General features: G+C 35.6%; 1 pseudogene; it reads left to right on the top strand.

Annotated features, from left to right (window-relative positions):
• The first annotated feature begins 4,800 nt into the window (after window positions 1-4,800).
• On the top strand, window positions 4,801-6,191 carry LOC132519388 (elongation factor 1-alpha 1-like; annotated as a pseudogene).
• Window positions 6,192-11,043: the final 4,852 nt, after the last annotated feature.

The following is an 11,043-nucleotide window of genomic DNA, read 5'->3' as shown; positions in this document are numbered from 1 at the left end:
CCACAGCAAACATCATTCTGAATGGTGAAAAACTGAAAGCATTTCCTCTAAGATCAGCAGCAAGACAGGGATGTCCACTCTTACCACTCTTATTCAACATAGTTTTGGAAGTCCTAGCCACAACAATCAGAGAAGAAAAAGAAATAAAAGGCATACAAATTGGAAAAGAAGAAGTAAAACTGTCACCGTTTTCAGATGACATGATACTATACATAGATAATCCTAAATATGCCACCAGAAAACTCCTAGAGCTAATCAATGAATTGGTAAAAGTTCCAGGATACAAAATTAAGGCACAGAAATCTCTTGCATTCCTATACAGTAACAATGAAAGATCAGAAAGAGAAATTAAGGAAACAATCCCATTCACCATTGAAACAAAAAGAATAAAATACCTAGGTATAAATCTACCTAAGGAGGTAAAAGACCTGTACTCAGAAAACTATAAGACACTGATGAAAGAAATCAAAGATGACACAGACGATGGAGAGATATAACATGTTCTTGGACTGGAAGAATTAACATTGTGAAAATGACTATACTACCCAAAGCAATGTACAGATTCAATGCAATCCCTATCAAATTACCAATGGCATTTTTTACAGAACTAGAACAAAAATCTTAAAATTTGTATGGAGATAGAAAAGACCATGAATAGCCAAAGCAATCTTAAGGGGAAAAAACGGACCTGGAGGAATCAGAGTCCCTGACTTCAGACTATACTACAAAGCTGTAAACAAGACAGTATGGTACTGACACAAAAACAGAAATATAGTTCAATGGAACAGGATCAAAGCCCAGAGATAAACCCACACACCTATGGTCAACTAATCTATGACAAAGGAGGCAAGGATATACAATGGAGAAAAGACAGTCTCTTCAACAAGTGGTGCTGGGAAAACTGGACACCTACATGTAAAAGAATGAAATTAGCACACTCCCTAACACCATACACACAAAAAAACTCAAAGTGGATTAAAGACCTAAATGTGATGCCAGACACTATAAAACTCTTACAGGAAAATATAGGAAGAACACTCTTTGACATAAAATACAGCAAGATCTTTTTTGACCCACCTCCTAGAGTAATGGAAATAAAAACAAAAATGAACAAATGGGACCTAATGAAACTTAAAAGTTTTTGCACAGCAAAGGAAACTCTAAACAAGACAAAAAGACACCCCTCAGATTTGGAGAAAATATTTTCAAGTGAATCAACGGAGAATGGATTAATCTCCAAAATATATAAACAGCTCATGCAGCTCAATATTAAAAAAACAAACAACCCAATCAAAAAATGGGAAGAAGACCTAAATAGACATTTCTCTAAAGAAGACATACAGATGGCCAAGAGGCAATGAAAAGCTGCTCAACATCATTAATGATTAGAACAATGCAAATCAAAACTACAAAGAGGTATCTTGTCACACTTGGTTGGAATGGGCATGGTCAGAAAATCTACAAACAACAAATGCTAGAGAGGGTGTGGAGAAAAGGGAACCCTCTTGCTCTGTTGGTGGGAATGTAAATTGATACAGCCACTATGGAGAACAGTATGGAGTTTCCTTAAAAAAACAAAAATTGAATTACCATATGATGCAGCAATTCCACTACTGGGCATATACCCAGAGAAAACCATAATTCAAAAAGACGCATGCACCCCAATGTTCATTATAGCACTATTTACAGTAGCCAGGTCATGGAAGCCATCTAAATGCCTATCGACAGACAAATGGATAAAGAAGATGTAGTACATATATACAATGGAATATTAGTCAACCATAAAATGGAACGAAATTGGGTCATTTGTACAGATGTGGATGGACCTAGAGACTGTCACACAGAGTGAAGTAAGTCAGAAAGAGAAAAACAAATATCGTATATTAATGCATATATGTGGAATCTAGAAAAATGGTACAGATGAACTGGTTTGCAAGGCAGAAATAGAGACACAGATGTAGAGAACAAACGTATGGACACCAAGGGGGGAAAGCAGGGAGTGGGTGGTGTGTGGGATGAATTGGGAGGTTGGGCTTGACATATATACACTGATATGTATAAAATAGATAACTAATAAGAACCTGCTGTATAAAAAAAGAAATAAGATTCAAAAAAAAGAATCTGTAAATTTTTTTTGTCATGTACTGATTATAGTCTAAAAAGAAAATAGGAAAGAGGGGGGAATGTAAAAATTCAGTTTTGTTATTATTTCTCCCATCATTTCAATTGCTGAGTTCAATTACCAAAAGAAATGAATCCATTTAAGTTTGTAAAATAATGAAACATGGCTTTCTATCAATTGATACAATTGACTGTTAGAAAACTATTAAAATACAAGAATATATAGATAACCCTATATGTGCTTGCTACTAGTTGTTTTATAAATATGTACTGGACACTCTTCTAAATTAAGACTTGAAAAATTTACCCATTGTTAAACATTAGTATTTCCTTTAAACACATGGGCATATCTATGTTCATATTCCACATCATTTTGATACTCAATTTTTCTTCTTTCTACATAACGAGAGAGCACATATGCTATTCTGTCTCATTCTTTTTTGTTCAAGCTTTTTGCACAAGAGCAAACTTGCCACAGAGACAAGGCAAGAGGGGGTGAATGATTCTAACATTTCGTCAAGTTCTCAGTGTGCCATGTACCAAAATCTTTACTGTTATAGGGATGCTAGCATCTTTTTTTTTCATTTAATATATATTTTTAACATTTTTATTGGAGTGTAATTGCTTTATAATGGTGTGTTAGTTTCTGCTTTATAACAAAGTGAATCAGCTATACATATACATATATCCCCATATCTCTTTTTATTTCGTATATCTATCTAAAATAAATTCAATATATTTTAGAAAATATATACATCTGAGAAAATTGGAGTATTTCTTTAAATGACTGAATATGCAGTTTCTAATAAGTAATAGCAACTGCACAGTACACCTTTTCAAAGAATAACTGAAGGAATAAATGAATGCTTGAAAGAAATATCACCACGTGTTTCTTATTGCTGTTTTAACAAATTGCCACAAACTGAATGGCTTAAAATGATACAAATTTATTTATTATCTTGCATTTGTGAAGATCAGAATTCCTAAATGAGTCACATTGAGTTAAAATCAAGATATTGATACATCTGCATTCTTCCTAGAGTTTCTATGGGAGAGTTTGTTTCCTTGTGTTTTCCAGCATCTAGAGGCTGCCTGTAGTCCTTGATGCATTGTTCAATTCCCTTATCTTCAATGCTACCAATGTCAGTATTTCTCACACTGACATTTCTCTGGTTCTCTTTTCTCTTTTAATGTAATCACCCTTGTGTCACATTTGCCCCACTGGGATAATATAGGATAATTTCTTTATTTTAAAGTCAGTTAATTAGCAACCTTAATTCCAACTGCAGCTTTAATTTCCTCCTTTGCCATGTAACCTAACATATTCACAAGTTCCAGGAATTAGGACATGGGAATCTTTGGGAGGGTTATTATTTTGCCTACCATACTATGATACTATGTAATTAACTTAAAAGAGAGACAGACCTGGTAAGGAAGAGTTTTGGAGATTATGATAAGAATTTTAGACTGTATTTTAAATGGAAACAAATTAAAGAATTTAAGCAAGAGAAGCATCAGCAATTCAACTTGTCCTTTTAAAAGATCGCTTGTATGCAGTGTACACAGTTAATAGGAGTTAAGAGTGGATTTTCTAATGAATTTCATGAAAAATGTGAGAAAAAGAAAAATTAACAGAGCACAGATCCTAAGGTGTTTAAATCAAATTTTGGACTCCCACTTAACTAGCTGAGTAGCTTTGGAAAATTCCGTCTGTGTTCCCTTAAATGTAAATTGAGGATGACAGTGGTACCAAACTCTTAGTTTTTGTTTTCTTTTCTAATAAAACTAAGGTAATGCATGCAAAGAGCCTAAAGTGTTAGTACATGAATTCCTTAATAAATGTTAGTTTTACTAATAATTGTTTAGGAGGTAAAACTTACCAAATGACTGAATGTGGATTTAAGACAAATATTGATAATCACTCCCAAATTTCTGAAAAATCAAGGCTTCTTTTTAATGGTAAAAACTAGAGTTGGAGCATATGTGATTAATGTACTCCACAGATTGCCTTTTTTATTTGATGAACACAAGATGCTTGAGAGAACTCCATCTACAAATGTTGAGGAAAAGTTGCATGTAACTATTGCTCAGATACAGGTTTGGAATTGAGAGGAGAATCAACATATGTTTGCTTATGCCAATTCTGTCTTTCTTCATATAGAAGATGCTATATTTGTAATATGCACCATTATTTTTGTACCACACAGAAAGAAACAATAAATAAAAATTTCCAGTAGAAATATGACATGCAGTTAATCTAAAAGTGAATTACCTTTTTGATGTTAAATATGAAAGAAATTTACAGCTCAGAGTCAATATAATAGAGTTGACTATTTTTGACAACTTGTGGGGAGATTAAATCATCTAGGTGAGCAGTCAGAGTGAAAAATGAAGGTTTTGGGGAAATATGACATGTAAGAGCAGAGGTAGAGGCATGAGAGATGGAGAAATAGAAATTATGGGTATGGTCAGTTTCTCTTTGAACTTAGCTGTCAGTGGAAGGGAGCTGGAAGAGAACATGGTGTCTGATGAATCTTATTTTCCCTTTTTTAAATTTGGGAGCAATCAGCCCGTGTTTGAATATTGAATATCGATTAAAAGGAATAGGAGGGCTTTTTCACAATGGGTTTACCACCAGAACACAGGTGTCATGGAAACCACTGCTAAATCTAAGGCAAAATGGGAAAGGAAATAACTCATATCAACATCATCATCATTGGACATGTAGACTCAGGCAAGTCTACCACTACTGGCCATCTGATCTACAAATGTGGTGGGATCATCAAAAGAACCATCAAACAATTTGAGAAGGAGCCTGCTGATATGGGAAAGAACTCCTTCAAGTATGTCTGGGTCTTGGATAACTGAAAGCTGAAACTGAGCTTGGTATCACTACTGATAGATATCTCCCTGTGGAAATTCAAGACCAACAAGTATTGTGTGACCATCATTGATGCCCCAGGACACAGAGACTTTATCAAAAACATGATTACAGGTACATCTCAGGCTGACTGTGCAGTGTCCTGATTGTTGCTGATGGTGGTGCTGAATTTGAAGCAGCTATCTCTAAGAATGGGCAGATCTGTGAGCATGCCCCTCTGGCTTACATACTGGGTGTGAAACAACTAATTGTTGGTGTTAACAAGATGGATCCACTGAGCCACCCTACAGCCAGAAGAGATACAAGGAAATCTTTAAGAAGTCAACACTTACATTAAGAAAATTGGCTACAACCCCAACAGAGCAGTATTTGTGCCAATTTCTAGTTGAAATGGTGACAAGAAGCTGGAACCAAGTGTTAACATGCCTTGGTTCAAGGGATTAAAAAGCTACCCATTAAGGTGGCAGTGCCTGTGGAACCATGCTACTTGAAGCTCTGGATTGCATCCTGCCACCAACTCATACAATTGACAAGCCCTTGTGTCTGCCCTTCTAGGACATCTATAAAATTGTTGGTATAGGTACTATCCATGTGGGCTGAGTGGAGACTGGTGTTCTCAAATCCAGCATGGTGGTCACCTTTGCTCCAGTCAGTGTTATGACTGAAGTAAACTCTATTGAAATGCACCATGAACCTTTGAGTGAAACTCTTCCTGGGGACAACATGGCCTTCAATATCAAGAAAATGTCTGTCAAAGATGTCGATTGTGGCAGTGTGCCTTGTGACACCAAAAGTGACCCACCAATGGAAGCAGCTGGCTTCACAGCCCAGATGATTATCTTGAACAATTCCAGCCAGAGCAGTGCTGAATATGCAGCTGTGCTGTATTGTCACACAGCTTAAATTGCTTGCAAGTTTGCTGAGCTGAATGAGAAGATTGATTGTTGTTCTGGGAAAAAGCTGGAAGATGCTTCCAGATTCTTGAAGTGTGGTGATTCCACCACCATTGATACGGTTCTTGGCAAGCCCATGTGTGTTGAGAGCTTCTGTGACAATCCTCGTCTGGGGCACTTTCGTGTTGGTGACATGAGATGTGGTTGCTGTGGGTGTCATCAAAACAGTGGACAAGAAGACAGCTAGAGCTGGTAAGGTCACCAAGTCTGCCCAAAAAGCTCAGAAGGTTAAATGAATATTATCCCCAATCCCTGCCACCCATGTCTTAATCAGTGGTAGAAGAACAGTCTCAGAACTGTTTGTCTCAGTTGGCCATTTAAGTTTAATAGTAAAAGACTGGTTAATGATAAAACACATCGTAAAACCTTCAGAAGGAAAGGAGAATGTCTTGTGGGCCATTTACATGTGTGTGCGTGTGTGTGACTATTTTAAGTTATTAGTTTTTAAAATCAGTACTTTCTAATGGAAACAACTTGACCACAAATCTGTCACAGAACTTTGAGACCCATTAAAACAAATTTTAATGAAGAACGTGTGTCTTCTTTTGGTCACCATTGTAACTTCCTATAGTCCTACTTAGGTAAAAGACTTTAATAGGAGTTTCCCAAAGCTTATTTATGGTGTACCATCAGCTGTAACTTCAGAATTTGGTAATTCTGAGTTAACATTTTTTTCTGCATAGGGATTTCGATTTTTTTCACCTTGCCAAAGTGGGAGGAATCACCTGTTTAAGAACATAGTGAAGAACTATGGGAAGAGTCTGTTGGTGCAACATTTCATAGGTTAGGACAGATAAGCAAAGAGTAACTTTGTTTATATGTAAGATGACTTATAAGAAGGCCAAATTCTGTAATATTAAAGTTTGAGTGATATATTTAAGCTTCTGTATAATTACATCAATATTGAGTAAACTTGTTGGTATAATGTCAAATTTTAGTTTGCAGATCTTGGAATGTGCATTCTCGCATTTACAGATATTAAAGTAGTAGAACCTAAAGTGTGAGGCTTCAATAGTATTGAGCACTGCCCTGCTACAGTTAACTGTATCCAGCTTCTAGGAAAAAGAAAAGATACTGGAAGTTGAGAAATAAAAAGGACTAGGAGACAGGAAAAAGTGAATTGTATAAAAGAATGGGGAAGAATAATTGACATTCTGTAGAAGACAAGTTACATGGAGAGAAGAGGATAGGCTTCAGGACACATGCAGAGTAGTTTTCCCCTGATTAGTAGAGACAATTCTGCCACTGTAATGGGAGGGAAGGATAGAGTACCTGCAGAGATGCTGGAGAGAGATGTGGCAGGAGGGTGGAGGTGTTCCATTGGGTGGCTTGAAATCAGTCAGTGAAAGATGAGGAAAGTTCATCCACTGAGAGTAGTGGGGCAGAGATAAGGTTGAGGGATCCCATGAGAGAAAGTGTATGAAAATCATTGTAGCAAAGAGTGAATGAATGAATTAAATAAGAGAAATGTGCTAAAATGGACAAGTGAAACTGGAAGTTTTGTTGAACGTAGTGATAAAAGACATTTACCTCATAGGGTTATTGTGAAGATTAACTATTTGGCCTGGCATATAGTAAATGCAGCTATTATTAATATTGTCATGTTATAAATTCCAGATTATAAAATATTCTTGAGTGGAATTAAACACTTTAATGCAAAAGAATCGCTGAATTGATTTTGGAAAAAATAGCAATGATTTTAGGGAATTTGCCTAAGAAGGAAGATGATTCTGGATAATAGAATTCAAGCGAGGCAAAGAGAAAAGCAAAGGCAAGAGTATATGTCTCACTCTGTCCATGATGATGGACATGCAAATACCTAGGCTAGCAACAGGCATCTGGTTGAAAAGGTAAACTGTAAACCATGTTCTAAAACCACAATAAACCATGGACTCTCCACAGGAGGCCAATAGGTGGCAATGCCGAAGTTGCACGTACAATTTACTTACAGGAGCTTCAAAGGAGTAGAGTTTATTAAGTTGGAGTAATAATAGCCATTAGGTAGAAGCATGGGTACTGTGACAGTTTAGCAATGCCCATTTGGATTGCAGTACCCATGAGAAAGAGGGAAGGGGGTTAAATGGAACACTTCATGTCTAACCATGGATAGCTTCACATCATGTTTATTCCTTTCGGCAACAAACATGTTTAAGCAATATGCTGATCAATGAGGTAGTCCTAGGAATAATGTGAAGGACAGAAATGGCAATTCTCTATCCTCAGTCATTTGCCATTGTAGTGAGAAAAAGAAGCTGGAAAAAATGGCCACATCAGCCACAAAGGGGACACGCTGTATTTTTTGAGGCCACATAAAGGAAGATCCTGAGACTCTTCGAGACTTAAGAGCACAGTAGATGTCAGCCAAGCATAGACCTCAGGAATAATGTCTTGGGAAAAGGAACCCATATGCAATGGTCATGAACAGAACAGAATGCAGCACGCTTATAAAATTAAAAGACGTTTTGGCCAGAGCGTTGAGAGGGAGAGGAATAAGTGTTGAAAGATGAGACTGGTGATTTAGGCAGGGGTGAAAAGACAAAGTATTGCAGGTTTAGTTAAGAACTTTAACTTCTTTGAAACTAAAACCAGTAAGAAGTATATTATATTACACATGGAAGATATATGATGATATTTCCAGTAAAAAATGTGTATCACACTTGCTGCATTGTGGAGAGTACCCTGGGTGCAGGTGACACACCCTATGGAAGTATATAGTCAGAGAAGTGGTGGAGAGCAAGAGAGGAGGATGAAGTGTGTGTGTGTGTGTCTGTGTGAATATACATATGAGTTTACACATGGGAAATATCTCTGTCTTTCTGTCTCTGTCTCTCCTTTTGTTCTTCTCTCTAACACATACAATATAAGCAACAAGATGGTGATGAATTGGAAGTGGGAGAATAGGCTAAAATTGAAACAAATTAGATATTGCAGACATTACCATAACTGGAAGTGCAAAAATATTTATATTTATCCATAATAAGAATAAAATTGAAATCAAGAATCATGTGTAACTATTTTTGAAAATATAAAGGGCAGCTCTACACAGTTTGATATTAAAATCTAAGGAAAATTCCACCACAAGTATGTGAAAAATTTGGCAGTTCATATGAAAGAGCTAAAAGTAAAGAAGCTGTAAGTTATATTTTATAGACACTCTTCAGTCTCCACTGAAAAAGCAAACAATATAACAATCAAATGTGGCCTTTAGAGAACAGGGCTTTGTTAAAACACAGTTACTCTTCTGCATCTCTCTTTACTGGAAGGTTTTAATACATTTCTTTAATACCTTCTAGTTTACTGAAATATATATTTACTAAAATGCCCATAGAGATAACTTTCTTCTCACTTCAGTCCAGCCTCTATCATCATGAGGTACTTCACTTCCAAAATGCATTATGACACTTGTGTCATATCCCCTCAGCCACATTTCTCATGCTTGACAGAGTCTGTTCTCCAAGATTATTGTGACCACAGCTCTAAATTTCATCAGGTGTAATTTTTAAACAATTTTTTTTTCAGTTTGATCTCACTCTGCACAGCAAATTTTATTCTGAACCTTTCATCCAAATATGTAAAACTGGTTTTCACTAGATTGGTAGACAAATATGATTTAAATTCTTTTTAACAAGAGTTCCCAAACCATATCTTTCATTATTTATGTGTTCCATTCAGATTATAAACTGACACTGAGAATCAAGGATTTAGTTGATACAAACATTTTCGTAAAATGTCAGCAATATAAAATTCCTGTCCTCACCTACTTCAGTATTTTTTCTATAAATTGGTCAGTCAGAATTCAAGTAAAAGTAATTTATTTTCAAAGTTTGAGATTGTATTAATCATACTTTATCTTTTTTGTCACATTTCTTGCCAACATTCCCAAATATTTCAGGCAGTGAGAAAGTATTTTCATTAACTGAGTATAAGAATCAATAGGCTCCATCTTTTAAACTACACCACTTTTATGACTACTGACAGTCAGAAGGGAAAAGAGTGGCAGATTACACTGCTATCAATAATGCCAGTTTAGAACTCTATAAAAGCAAAAAATAAATAAAATAGTCGATGAAAAATGTGTGCTCCCAAGAGGGGGTTTTAAAAGTTTAGAAATGATCTTTGTGATGCCCGTTGAGGAGTTTGATCTTTCTGACATTACAGTAGAGGCTCTTGAAAATAAATGTACAAGATAGATCTATGTATAAAAGACCTAATCCATTTATAGACTGAAATAGTCCATTTACATTTTGTTTAAAAGGTATGAAGGGGCAATTGAAACAAGTTACAATTGACAAGAGAATGGATTTATGTAGTAGTTCAGATAGCTGTAGGAACTGGTTTTTATCATGGTTGACTGAGTGTGAACCACTACTTTCTCTTTACAAGTACTCTGATTTGAATTCTCATTAAGCTGTGTAAAACATCAGACTTTCAACTTAGTATGTATTCTAGAAATAAAGCTATTAAGTTTTCAGCAGCCATGGAAAGCCTATAATTTATATCTTAGATGATGAGTCTTCAGATGGCTGTAAAACTGATTACATTTACATTTTTTGATTTAATCATTTCTGTTAGCATTACAAAATGATAGCACATTGTTATACAAAGGAAAGCTAATCTTTCTGACTTATGGAAAATAAAAATACTACTAGAAAGTTTCCCTGGTTTATGCTCCATTCTTTGTTTCTGCAAATACCTGATAGTTTATCCTATTTATTTTGAAACTAGCATAATGTTTTTACTCTTTAATTCAGTGCAATGACCATGAGCTTGAGTTCAGCCCTACTCTCATTATAAAATGCTACTTTGATCTAGTATTCAAAACTAGATGGAACTGAAGGCTGGGAGAGTAATTTATCATTTTGTGAGTATGACCACACAGCTAATAAATGGCATACTTGGTTTCTACATTTTATTAGCTAAATCTACCATATTTCATGTATATAACTCTGCCTCTCCAGGTCATTTGGAGATTAAAATTTACCAAAGTATGGGCCTATACAATCTCTTATAATGAATTATAGATTAACCTATCACTAAGTACAAATTTATCCATTTCAAACTAAATATACTCAGTTGAGGAGATAGGGA

This window comes from Lagenorhynchus albirostris, chromosome 4 (assembly GCF_949774975.1).
Source record: "Lagenorhynchus albirostris chromosome 4, mLagAlb1.1, whole genome shotgun sequence".
Taxonomy (NCBI): domain Eukaryota; kingdom Metazoa; phylum Chordata; class Mammalia; order Artiodactyla; family Delphinidae; genus Lagenorhynchus; species Lagenorhynchus albirostris.
Note: the sequence above shows the minus strand (reverse complement) of the source record. Positions and strands in the feature narration are given on the sequence as shown.